Here is a 13,233-nt window from a genome sequence, read left to right as displayed (position 1 = left end):
GCATCCCCTCAGCGGCCAGTGTGGGCGGTGTGGCTGAACGCATTCCACTTGTCGTCCTGAGCACCTTTTCACTTATGTTGCGTTCCCTCTTCTGTTCAGATTTGGCCCATCTTTCTCGGGTTTCTCTTCTTCCTTCCTGAATTATAGGACTCACACTCTCACTGGTCAAGTTTTATCATTGATGCCTCACAAATACACCACAACTTTAGTGTATTTGAATGCATCAGAATATTATGGTTTGTACTTTTGGTACCATACTCAAGAAGCCTTTCTTATCGCAAAGTTATAAAAATATCCTCCTATGTTTTTTCTAAATACTTTAAAATTTTGTGGTTCACATTTAAGTCCTGGATCCATCTGGGATTGAATTTTTTTTCCCCTTACATGTTGTGAGGTTGGAGCCACTTTCCTTTTTTCCCGCATGAATAATCATATACTCCAATGTATTTATTGTTCTTCTTTCCTCATTTACATGAGTTATATCCAGTGTCGATGTAAAAACGGGTCTGTTTATGGGTGCTCCATCCTGTTTAATCAAGCTCCTTACCTATCTGTGTTTGTTACCATATTGTCCTAACCATGATAGCCATATAAAGCCCCTCCACATTTACCTTTTCTTAGAAAACACTAGAAGAAAGATAAAAAGAAAAATAAAAAGAAAGACTAATAGAACTGAGAGACTCATAATATAATATCCAAAATGTCCAGGATCTAATAGAAATCACTTACTTTACCAAGAACCAGCCATCTATAGATTCAATGCAATCCCTATCAAGATTCCAATGGCATTTTTTATAGTGGTAAAACAAAAAAAACTCTTAAAATTTTTGTAGAGTTGTAAAAGAGACCCCAAATAGCCAAAACAATTGTGAGAAAGAAGAACAAAGCAGGAGGCATCACACTTCCTGATTTTAAGCTATATTATACAGCAATAGTCATATATCTAGTCATACTTATATATATGGCTCGATATATGATTATCTATGAAGCCATATTATAAAGTGATAGTCATCAAGACAGTATGGTACTGACATAAAAACAGACAAATAGACCAATGGAATAGAACAAAAATAAACCCAAACCTATATGGTCAGCTAATATTTGACGAGGGAACCAAGAATGTGCAAATTGTGCAGAGATAACTGGATATTCCCATGTAAAAGAATGAAACAGGACTCCTTTTTTTACATCACTCTAAGAATTAAAGACTGAAATGTAAGCCCTGAAACCACAAAACTCCTAGAAGAATTATCATATAGTTTCACTTACTTGTGGAAAACGAGGAATAGCATGGAGGACATTAGGAGAAGGAAAGGAAAAAGGAAGGGGGGGAAATCAGAGGTGGAGACAAACCATGAAAGACTGTGGACTCCAAGAAACAAACTGAGGGTTTTAGAAGGGAAGGGGGCTGGGGGGATGGGTTGGCCTGGTGATGGGTATTAAGGAGGGCATGTATTGCATGGAGCACTGGGTGTTATATGTAAACAATGAATCTTGGAACACTACATCAAAAACTAATGACATACTGTATGGTGACTAACATAATAATAAAAAAAAAAGAAAACATAGGAACAAAGCTCCTTGAAATGGGTCTTGGTAATGATGTTTTGGACAGACAGAGCACAAGCAACAAAATAAAAAAAGAAATAGGTGGGACTACATGAAACCAAAAAGCTTCTGCACAGGGGCACCTGGATGGCTCAGGTGGTTGGACATCTGCCTTCGGCTCAGGTCATAATCTCCAGGCCCTGGAGCTATTTTTATTTTGTTTAAGTATATTCCTAAAAGTGGAATTGCAGGATCATATTGTATTTCTATTTTTAATTTTTTAAAACTTGTATTGCTTTTTTTTAAAAAGATTTTACTTTTTTTTTTTTTTTTAGAAGAAAGAGAGAGCGAGCATGGGCCAGTGTGGGACAAAGAGCAGAGGTAGAGGGAGAAGCAGACTCTTGGCTGAGCAAGAATCCCAATGTGGGGCTCAATTCAGGACCCCATGACCATGACCAGAGTTGAAGGCAATTACTTAACCGACTCAGCCACACAGGTGCTCCTATTTTTGATTTTTTGAGGATCATCTGCACTGTTTTTTGTAGTGGCTGCACCAATTTACATTTCCACCAACCACCACAGTAGGGTTCCTTTTTCTCCACATCCATTTTCAGCATTGGTTATCTCTTGCCTTTTTGAGTTTGGCCATTCTAACAGGTGTGAGGTGTTATCTCCTTGTGGCTTTAATTTGCATTTTCCTAATGACTAGTGACCTGGCTCCCTACCAATTCCAGCATAAACTCAACCCCAACCCACCATGTCATGAGAACAAGCCACTGTGAGTTAGGACAGACCCACCTCCCCACCTCTTGGTAAGGATCATCCCATATCTCTGCACCTTGAAGAAGCCCCTGGTCATCATGCAAACCCAAAAGGCACACCAGCAGCCAGTGCTTTGGCAGACCACCCTCTTGTTACACAACGGCCCCTTGTACCACTGGATGGAGAGGAGAAGCCAGGTTTCAGCTTCACATGGCCCCAACGCCCTATCAGCTCCTTCAATCTCTGGACCTTCTTGTCCGTCGTCAGTCCTCTGCCCTACGAGTCACAGTAGAGTGAACTTTGCAAAGAAGAAAGAATCCAAACTGAGGTGTTCATGGGGTTGGTGATAGCTGTTCCATGTCCGTGTCTTGAGAACAGGGAAACATACAGGAGGGACGCAAGCCTGGGGGATTTGTACCCTGGTTCAGAACCCAGAACCTAAATGGAACCTTTGAAAGCCTCTGAGGTCACAGAGCCAACTTGTGTGGCCTGAGAAGAGCAGGGGTCCCATGGGGACTGCGGGTGCTTGGAGCTGCAGGCTAGGGGGTCCTAACACCACTGTGGTCACCACGGATGCCTGAGATGATGGGCTGCTGGGGGCTCCACCCCGGACATGGTCCATCCTGACCACAAGGAAGTGACATGTCACAGGGGTGAGGAAGTCCCACTGAGGAGGAAATGCTCTAGTGTGGCTCCATTGTGTGGGGCGAGTGTGGACAGTGAGAGGAGCAGATGTTGATTGTTTAAGGGGACGGCAATCCCAATCCAGTCCTGGACCAGGAGCTGTCTTGTCATCGGGATTGAGCAGATCCGGTGCACCGGGTCCAGGACTCTGCCTCAGCTCGTGCTGCTTCTGTCCCCAAGCTTCCTGCACCCCAACCAGCTTGAGTCAGTGTGGAAGAAGATTGTGAGACCAAACACAGGCAGGACGAGGAAACAAAGAGACCCCAGAAAGCAGAAGTGGGCCCTGCAGAGAGGACCCTCTGTGAGGAGGCTTGAAATTGTCCCCCTCACGAGCATAGCATTGCTGTGGGTGGCATCTGTGCTGCAGACATGACCCCAGGGGACGGGAGGCCGTGGCTGGCTGCAGCGCTGCTCCTTCTGCAGGTCCCAGGTGAGCAGGGCTGAGCCTGGGCAGGGAAGTCTGTCCTGAGTGGGAGGGAGGGAGACAGGGGGACGAGGGTGTGAGGCAGCCCAAGGGGAAGGAGGGAGGACATGGGAGGGAAAATAGAGAACAGAGAAGATTCTTGGATTGGCCAGCACTGCCTCAGCAGTGACCAGGAGGATTCAGTGTATAAAGCAGGTGAGTCATGTCCATTATAGTAGACAGAACAGCCCTGAGTGGAGGGGCTCCTGTGACCACCATTACTGTAGTGTCACAGTCAGAAACAAGGTCTTGTTGCATCGCTCACACACACACACACACACACACACACACACACACACACACCAGGAACACACTCTCATTGTGCCACTCTGTGAGGAGGGAGTTACATCCCCTCTTTATGATCTCAGGAAAGCCCTGACTTCTGCCAAGGCCTTCTCCTGACCCTGAGGACCCTTGAGGGACTCAGGGGTCACCTTGACCTCAGATCCCCTTGATCCAGGCCCCTCTGGTGAGGGGTCACACTTGGCTGTGTTTTCCAGGCTGTGTTTCCCAATTTCTGAGTAGTCCCATCTCCCTGGTGGGCACCGTGGGGAAATCCGTGAGTGTGATATGTCCATATGAGAAGATATATGAAAACAATACCAAATACTGGTGCAAAAGCCCATGTCTGTGGAAGATTGTGGAGACCACAGTCCGAGACGTAGAAGTGTGGAATGGCCGTGTGTCTATCAGGGACGTTTCTGCAACCCTCTCCTTCAGAGTGACCATGAGGAACCTCAGAGAGGATGACGCAGGAACATACCGCTGTGGGATTGATACATCAGAGGTTCCAGGATATGTGTTCGACCTCACCTACCCAGTTGTGGTGTCTGTGACCCCAGGTGAGCTGTGCGCACCCCTCCCCCGATACCAGCACCAGGGCTGCCTGAGACTGGGGCTGGTCACCCCGACTCTGGCAGGAAAGTGGTGGGACATAGGACAGAAGAGCGGGGTGAGCATGGGGTGGGTGACACAGGACACCAAGGGTGTGCCTATGTGTGTGTGCACTTGTGTTGTGTCTGTGTGTATCTAGGTGTGTGAGTGTGTGTGTGTGGGAGTTGTGTTGTCTGCACACTCACACAATCACATGCACACCTCTGGCTGACCTAAGCATCTCAGTGTGCCCCTCTCTGGCACACCTTCATGCCTAAAGCTCTCCCAGGGTGGGCAGTGCGAATGGCCCTAAGTCTGGGGACGGCTGTCTACCTTTCTGTCCTGACAAGGTCCTGCCCACGTTGGAGGGGACCCGAGCCTCTTCCTGGACCTCTCTCTGTCCTCCCAATGGGGAACGGGACCTTAGGGCACTGGCTCCTCTCCCTTACTGGCTGCCCAGGACCCCGGGGCTCTAACAGGACAACACTGTGTCCTGGTTGGTTCCTGAGCACCAGCCTCATAGCTGTGATCCTGGAGGTCTGCACCAGCCTCAACAGGGGCCCAAGAAGGAGCCCCAGACCCTGATGTGGGGCTTCTGTGAGCATTTGGGGAACACCCTGCCCCTCTGCCTTGACCCTCCCCATTCCTTCCATCATTTCCACAGGAGGGAACCCAGAGAAACCTCTGAAAGCTCCCCTCAGACAAAGGAGGGGAAAAAATGAGAAAAAGGAGTTCTTAGGTCCTATGGCCCCAAATATACTTCCATGTGCTGCAAAGAATTCTTTACTAGAACCCTGTTTTTGTTTCCTGAGAACCACATGGAGTTCATCCTTCTGAGTGTTCAGGTTTTTGTCTTGTGTTCTTATTCCGATGTTGGCCCTGGCTGCTCTGACCTCCTTCCTGCAGGTCGTCTCTCTCACACGGGGCATTTCCCTCCCAGGCCCCTCGTGGGTTCCTATTTAACAGTGAGGAGCCGAGTGTCCTCGGACACCACCGCCTGGAAGAGAAAGACCATTGTCCAGTTGGTCTCAGGACAGGGAACTTTCTGTGTGGTGCCCTGGGTGTGTGTCTGTGTCACTAGATCTTTCTTTCTGTCTATCCTTCCGTCCCGAGGCCACCCAGGTTCAGAGTTCTGGCTGAGAGTTGGGGGGCTGAGTGCACTGAGTGCCAGGATCCATCATTCAGTGGGGACTCTGCTGAGCGCCCTGTTTCATGATCCTCACTCCAGACGTCAGTCCTTTTTGAGGACCCGACCCCCAGCCCCAGCTCTGGATCAATCTCTACAGAGGAAAGCTCAGCCCATCCTCTGCCAGGGGAAACCAGGGGCAGGGTGGCTGAGCCCAGAGCCCTGAGCTCCCTCCACACACTGTCCCATGCCCTGCTGGGAGGATGCTCTGCCTCTGAAATCGCCCACCTGGCCAGGGTGCACCTGCAGAGGGGGCTGGGGAGGCTGAGTTCCAGGCAGGCCTGCGTGTGGCTGTGGGAGGTTGTGGAGCCCGGACACCTGTCCAGATGGCCTGAGTGACCAAGACTATGTGAGTCGGAGCCACACAACTGACAGAGAGTGGGAGAGCCCAGGGGAGGACAGCAGGACTGACATGTGCTTCTCCCCCAGCCAGCACTGCAACCCCCGGCTCTGTGAGGCCCTCCAGCACCCTTGATGTGGTTTTGGAATATGGGTGAGGTTTGGTGGGGTGGGGTCCAGAGCTTACAACCAAGAAAGAATCCTTGAGACATCTTTGGTGCAAAATGGTGGTTTCATTAAAGCTCAGGGACGGGACCCCAGGGCAGAAAGTGCTGTTGCCTGGGCTTGTGAGGGATGGCTGATTGTATACTTGGAAGTTTGGGGAGGTGAGGAAAAGGGAGGTTTCAGAAGGCTTTTCCTGTGTTAAAGAAGACTCACAGGATACTGGAGGCCTTGCCATTGTCGGTGTTAGGGTTCTTTTTCCCTCTAGGAAGGCGTTGCCATGAAGACAGCTGGGGAGTTCCTGGAGGAGTGTCACCTGTCCCACCCAGGAGTATGGGGGGTGGGGTTGTGGGTGTCAGCTTTGGCTTGTCCTCAGCCTGCCTTCTCCTCCCTCATCAACAACAGGTCTTCACACGGTCCTGCTAGACCCCACACTGAATACCGAAACCTCGGACGACTACTACACCTCCAGCCTACATTCTGGGTAAGGGGCTAGCAGTGGGAGACCTTTGACAGCTGGGTGATTTCTGGGGAACACGGGGGGCTGAGGTGTGTGGGTGTGACTGTCGTGGCCTCGGTCCCACACTTATGTACCAATTCCTCACCTAACTGTGGAAGTCCTACCACGTGCCAGACCCTCTTCTAGGGATATAGCCCTGAGCCACTAAGACACAGTCTGGCTCTGACAAAAGTTGGGAAATTCACACGTTGAAGAAGTCAACACATTCATCAATAGAGGAAATGCCAGTTCATGATGAGTGCTTGGGGGAACTAGGACAGATGGGTGGGGAAGACCATGTGCAGGAGAGCGACGGGGCGGCGGGGGGGTGGGGAATTGCTCTTCAATACACAATGATCAGGGAGTCCTGGCCAGTGAGAGGACATTTCCCTGGAGACCTATAGGATTGGGGGAGCCGGCACTCAGGTATCTGCAGAAATTGGGCTCTGGGGACAGGGAAGACAAGTGCCAGTGTTGTGCAAAGGGGGCCTTCATGTCCCAGCCCAGGCCAGGTGCTCTGGGGGCCCCTGGGTTCTCTTCTCTGCTTCCCCCTCCTCACCACGCCCTCATTGGAGAGTCATCCTGTTGAAGACCAGGCCTCTAAGAGAGATGAGAGGTGAGTGGGGTCATTGATTACCTCCAGCATTAACTACTGAGTTTTAAGGCTAAGGTTTGGAAGCTGCCAGACCCTCCCTGGGACTAAAGCAAATATTTCTGATACCAAATGGGAAATACTGTTTGTGGGAGAGCAGACATCAGACAAAAAACCCCAGGAGTGATTGCTAGTCCACGGACAGGTAACTCCCAATGGGGAGGGCTTAGATAGAACAGGTCCTGCCTGCTCCCTGGGGTCTCCCTCATGTCACTCCAATAGCCAGGGTCTCTCCAAGTCCACATCCTGTCTTAAGGGCAATTGTTAGCCTGAGGGTCACAGAAGTGGTCTGTTGATGGGGCTGCCCCCCATCATGGACCCACCTGGGACTGACCCACCTGTGGACTGTTGTGGCCTCAGAACATTGACACAGGGACAGAAGGAAAGTGGAGGGTACCAGGGCATCTCCCTGAGGATGTGGCTCACTGCCTGTCACCGTGTCCCCCACAGGTCCCTGCTCAGCTGCATCTACTTCCCTCTCCTGGTCTTCCTGGAGGTGCCTCTGGTCCTGAGAATGCTCAGTGCTGTCTTCTGAGGGAACAGGCCTCAGAGGGGATCTGGCGGGAGGAAGTATCTGCCCGATAATGAGTATTGGTACCACCAATTGCCTATTGACGACCTGCCCAGGAACACAGCCCATCTGATGAATGGGAATGGCCTTCTGACCAACACTACCAGTCCCCGTCCTTATTTCATTCAGAATACTCTGTAAACTTTTTTGTAAATTTTCCTGCAAAGTATCATAGACACAAAGAATGTTCCCAATAAATGCACACTCCTTAAAGCCCAAGTACTCTTCAACCCTTGGATATATCGTGAATATTTCTGAAGTCCCTCTGAGGAAAACAACTATGAATTTTACAGTCATGTTCTCCTTGTTTTCTTTATGGGTTTGCCACATATTTGCAAATTATTTACTCTAGATCAGTTCATAAAAGGCACCAAAGTTAAAAAAAAATACTTTTATTTCCAAGGTCATTGGTCTTCTTATAATACTTCTTTCCCAAGTCATCACCCTTTTTTTATAATACAATGTTCACTTATTGTACTTATTGCATAAGCCTCCCTGTGAATGGCCTGCTTTCCTGTCCTGGCAAGGGTCTTGACCATGCTGAAGGTGTCCTGAGCCTCTTCCTGGACCTCTCTCTGTCCTCCCAATGGGGAACGGGACCTAAGGGCACTGGCTCCTCTCCCTTACTGGCTGCCCAGGACCCCGGAGCTCTAACAGGACATCACTGTGTCCTGGATGGTTCCTGAGCACCAGCCTCACAGCTGTGATCCCGGGGGTCTGCACCAGCCTCGACAGGGGCCCGATAATGAAAATCAGTAACACTAATTGCCCATTGACAACCTACCCAGGAACACAGCCCATCTGACATGGGCACAGGGACAGGCAGGGAAGGCAGGCAACCATCTCCAGACTCAGGGCCATTCCCACTGCCCACGCTGGGAGAGCTTTAGTCGTGAGAGTGTGTCATGGTGGGGCACACAGAGGTGCCTAGGTCAGCTAGAGGTCTGCATGTGCTTGTGTGAGTGTACAGACAACACAATGCCCACACACAGTGAAGAGTTCAGGGAAAAAGTCTCATTCTTGAAGGCAGCCTCCAGCAACGCAAGCTTCTCTTGTCCTACTTTTTATCTCAATGATATCGAGGAGACTTTCTGTAATTAAGGAGAGTTACGATTCAATTGGTCTGTGAGCCTGAGTCTGAAAATGTACAGGAGCTGGTTGCCCAGTAGGAAGACTGACAGCAGATAAAGGGAAAACACAGGAGCCCGGGTTCTAGACTGTGACCTTCCAGCAGCAGAGATGCTGTGAACAAGTCACCACAGCCCAGCAGGGGGGCCAGAAGAGACCTCAAGCTAAGCCAGCCTCTTGCTTCTAAAGGAGATAAATCAGTCCAGCCAGTTACTTGCTCTTACGTTCATAGGCAGGGGACCCAGGTCCCTTTAAAATTATTATTTTTTTAAGATTATTAAAGGCAGCATCTTCACAAGTCAGAGCTATAGGAAGCATCAGCAGCTCGATGGTTACAGGGCAAGCATGGTCCCTTGGGATCAACAGGCCTCAGTGGGCAATTTGTAGGACATGGAGTCGACCTGAGGAAGACAACCTGCAGCCCTCCTTGCCCATCGATATCCTGTCCAGACACACTGCTGCTCAGACTAGAGGAGGAAGAACTTCTGGTCCCAGACCTGTGTCTCCTCACCTTATTGCCAAAAACTGGTAAAAATACATACATACATACATACTTAAATGGATGCAATGAACCATCACACACACACACACACGTAATATGTGTGGTGATTTGCTGGGGAGCATGGGGGAAGAACTCCATAGGACTCCTAACTTGCAGGTAGAGAGCACCAAGGACAGCCTGGTTGGCCAAGGGAGTCCAAGGTGTGAGTGTGCTTTTTGGTGGCCTTGCCCTCATGAGAATCCCCAGTGTAGCCTTTCAATTCAACCATCTTTCCTTTCTCCATTCATTCACCAAATATTCACCAAGAGCCTCTGGAGCACCAGGCTTGTTTCTAGGTGCTGGGGATACAGCTGTCAGCAAAACACGGGCCATCTGTTCTTTTTTTTTTTTTTAAAGATTTTATTTATTTGTTTGACAGACAGAAATCACAAGTAGGCAGAGATTCAGGCAGAGAGGAGGAAGCAGGCTCCCCGAGGAGCAGAGAGCCCGATGCAGGGCTTGATCCCAGGACCCTCCTGGGATCATGACCTGAGCTGAAGGCAGAGGCTTTAACCCACTGAGCCACCCAGGTGCCCCAGGGGCCATCTATTCTAATGGGTAGTTTCAAAAAATAAATTAAAAATATTAGTTTATGAGAAATGTCATGAAGAAGAATGGATGAGAGTTCAGAGGATGGGGTGACAGAGGACAGGGACAGCCTCTTGGGTGAGAGCCTCAGGCAGGTGAGGGAGGGAAGGTGGAAGGTCTGAACAAAGGCAAAGCTCAGGGCAGAGAGGGTCCTGAGAAGTCAGTGGATCAGGATTCTGGGGGGTCAGGTAGATGTGGATAGGTAGGGCAGGCAAAAGAATCCAGCAAAGAATTATGTACCCTGATGGAGTGAGGTTTGTTCCAGGTAGGTAAGACTAGTTCAGCTTTGGCAGGCGAGAATTCTACCACTGAACCACCAATGCGACTAGTTCAACTTTGAAAATGAATCACTGTAACCCACCACACCAAACTGAGGAAGAAAAATCATAGGATCATACCAAATGATACCAAAAAAGCATATGCCAAATTGTGGTACCCACTCATGATCAAAAAGAAACTCATAAAAATAAGAGTAGAAGGAATTTCCTCAACTTGATGAAGATCATCTAAAAGAAAAATACAGCTAACATTATAGTTAGTGATTAAAAACTAAATGCTTTCCCTGTACGATCCTGAGCAAGGCCGAGATGCCCCCTCTCACCATGTAGTCAACTTAGCCATGGAAATTCTGGCCATTGCCGTAAGTCAGATAAAGAAATAAGGGCATAGAGAATGGAGAAGAATAAAGCTGACCCTGTTTGCAGATGACATAATTGTCTATGTAGAAAATCTCAAGCAATCTACCACACCTCATAGAACTAAGAGGTGAGTTCATCAGGTCATGCGATACAAGATGAACACACATCAGTCAATCACATGTCCATATGCGAACAAGTGAACATATGGAAACCAAAATTAAAACTGCATTCCATTGGGTGCCTGGGTTGCTCAGTGGGTTAAAGCCTCTGCCTTCCACTCAGGTCATGATCTCAGGGTCCTGGGATCGAGACCCGCATCGGTCTCTCTGCTCAGCAGGGAGCCTGCTTCCTTCCCTCTCTCTCTCTCTCCGCCTGCCTCTCTGCCTACTTGTGATCTCTGTCTGTCAAATGAATAAATAAAATCTTTTTAAAAAATGCATTCCATTTACACACTTACACCAAAGAAAATGAAATGCTTAGGTATAAGTGTAACAAAATATGTCCTGGATACGGATGCCCAAAATGACAAAATGCTGATGTTGGGAATCAAAGAAAATTTATATAAATAGAAGGCAATTATTGTATTAGTAGTTTCAGAGGTAGGAGTTAGTGAGTCGTCAGTCTTACCTCACACCCAGGGCTCATTACATCACGTGCCTTCCGTAATGTCCATCACCCAGTTACCCCATCTCTCCTGCCTCACCTCCAGCAACCCTGTTTGTTTCCTATGGTTAAAAGTCTCCTATGTTTTGCACAAAAGGCATTTCTAGTTCCCAACCTCCAGCATGAGGATGAAGGTAACACTCAGAGCACACTTGTGGCAGTTCTTCAAGCCACCAAAAGATGGCCATAGTGGCCATGTGCATATCCGGGCAACTCTTCTTCAAGGACTTAAAAATAAGGAGAAGGGAGTTGGGAGAAATTGGAAGGGGAGACGAACCATGGGACACTGTGGACTTTGAGGAACTAACTGAGGGTTTTGGAGGGGAGGGAAGTGGGAGGTTGGGTGAGCCTGGTGGTGGGTATAATAGAGGGCACATATTGCATGAAGCACTGGGTGTGGTGCATAAACAATGAATTCTGGAAAATTCTGGAACACTGAAAAGAAATTTTAAAAAATTAAAAAAAATAATTCTCTTCTAAGAGGATTGCTTCTCAGCTGCTGAGTCCTCCGGGATGATTCAAATACTCTGATCCTGGCCACCCCAGGGGTTAGAACTAGATCCACTGTATCCTGATGACCTTTCCTCCTCAGGCTAAGTCCTACAGCCTGCTTCCCTCCCCAAGCCCCATCCTGCTCACCAGCCTGAGCTCTGTCTCCCTTGCGCTCAACTAGAGGTGGACCCAGACATTCACAGTCCAGAGCTCGAGATGCAAGCAGGGGTCTGGAGCCCAAAGGGTAGTTCAGGGGAGCATAAGTCAGGACCCTCACCACCTGTGCCCAGGGGAGGGTACAGAACCAGGCAGAAAGACAGGACACCCCGGACTCTAGCCCAGCACTTCAGCTTTACTGAGAAGCAGTGCCCCATGGCTCTCCTGGAATTCACACTTCCTGGAAGAGGTCGATAGACCCAGTGCCCCCTCCTGACCACGGCCAGCTGACATGGACCTTGGTATGGTGACAACTGGCGATACTTCCTCTTATTGCCCAGGAGTGAGGGAAGCAGCTCTTTCAAGGACTCCCTGGGATCCGTGCCAGCAAGGTCTAAGGAAAGGTGGCTGAGGGGATGGGAAACGAGGAGACATGGTGCCAGCACCAAGAAGATGGGCAGAAATGGGCAGGAGGTTGGGGTGGGAGGGTCCATCTTGCAGTGCAAGGAGAGAAGCCTGCCCTTTGGCTCTGGCCTGGCCTCCCGTTAACAGCGTCAATTGTCGTCTTTAACATATTGTCTAAATTGAATTATCAATACAATCACAGGGCTGCCCTGACTTAAGTGTTCATCCTACTATTTGTACATGTGTCTTATTCCAACAACCACAAGTGAATTAACTTGTAGTTCAGGAATCATTTTTCTAGGCCAATTAATTGTGCCTATGAGCACTTGCATATCCAAAAGTTGATCCATGAGCACGCCCACGAGCCGTGGGCACACAGCGCCAGGACCTCTCCCGGGGTCCTAGAGATAAGCCTGTGCCTGTGGGGATACTGTCAGAGACTGGGGACACCTGAGGCTCCAGGTGCAGGCAGGTCATGGAACTCTTGATCCTCCAGGTTGACTCTGGGGCCTCAGTAAAGCACTTAAATCTTCCCACTCTCAAATAGCCCAGAATGTCTGTAACCCTACTTTGACATCCCTCTTTTCTTCAGACTCATGAGAGTTTCACCAAACAAAAGTCTCCCAGGTGTTTTTGAGTCTCACAGAGGCCCTAGAGCCAAAGAGGAGTAAAGCAGATACTTCTGATTCCAGCCCAAGGAAAGGCACTAACATTTGCCTCCAACTGGGTCTTTGCTTCATCACTATTTCCCCCGCAGAATGCAGACCCAGTTCACGTGGGGATGGTCCCCATGCTCTTCCATGCTCAGCACGCTGACATCCTGGGTGTTTTCTCTGTGTTTCTCTGTAGCAGCCCCTTGAAACACCTGCATTCCGTCAACTCT

The sequence above is a fragment of the Martes martes genome, assembly GCF_963455335.1.
Source record: "Martes martes genome assembly, chromosome: 16".
In the NCBI taxonomy this organism is placed as follows: Eukaryota; Metazoa; Chordata; class Mammalia; order Carnivora; family Mustelidae; genus Martes; species Martes martes.
This window is presented reverse-complemented; position numbering follows the sequence as displayed.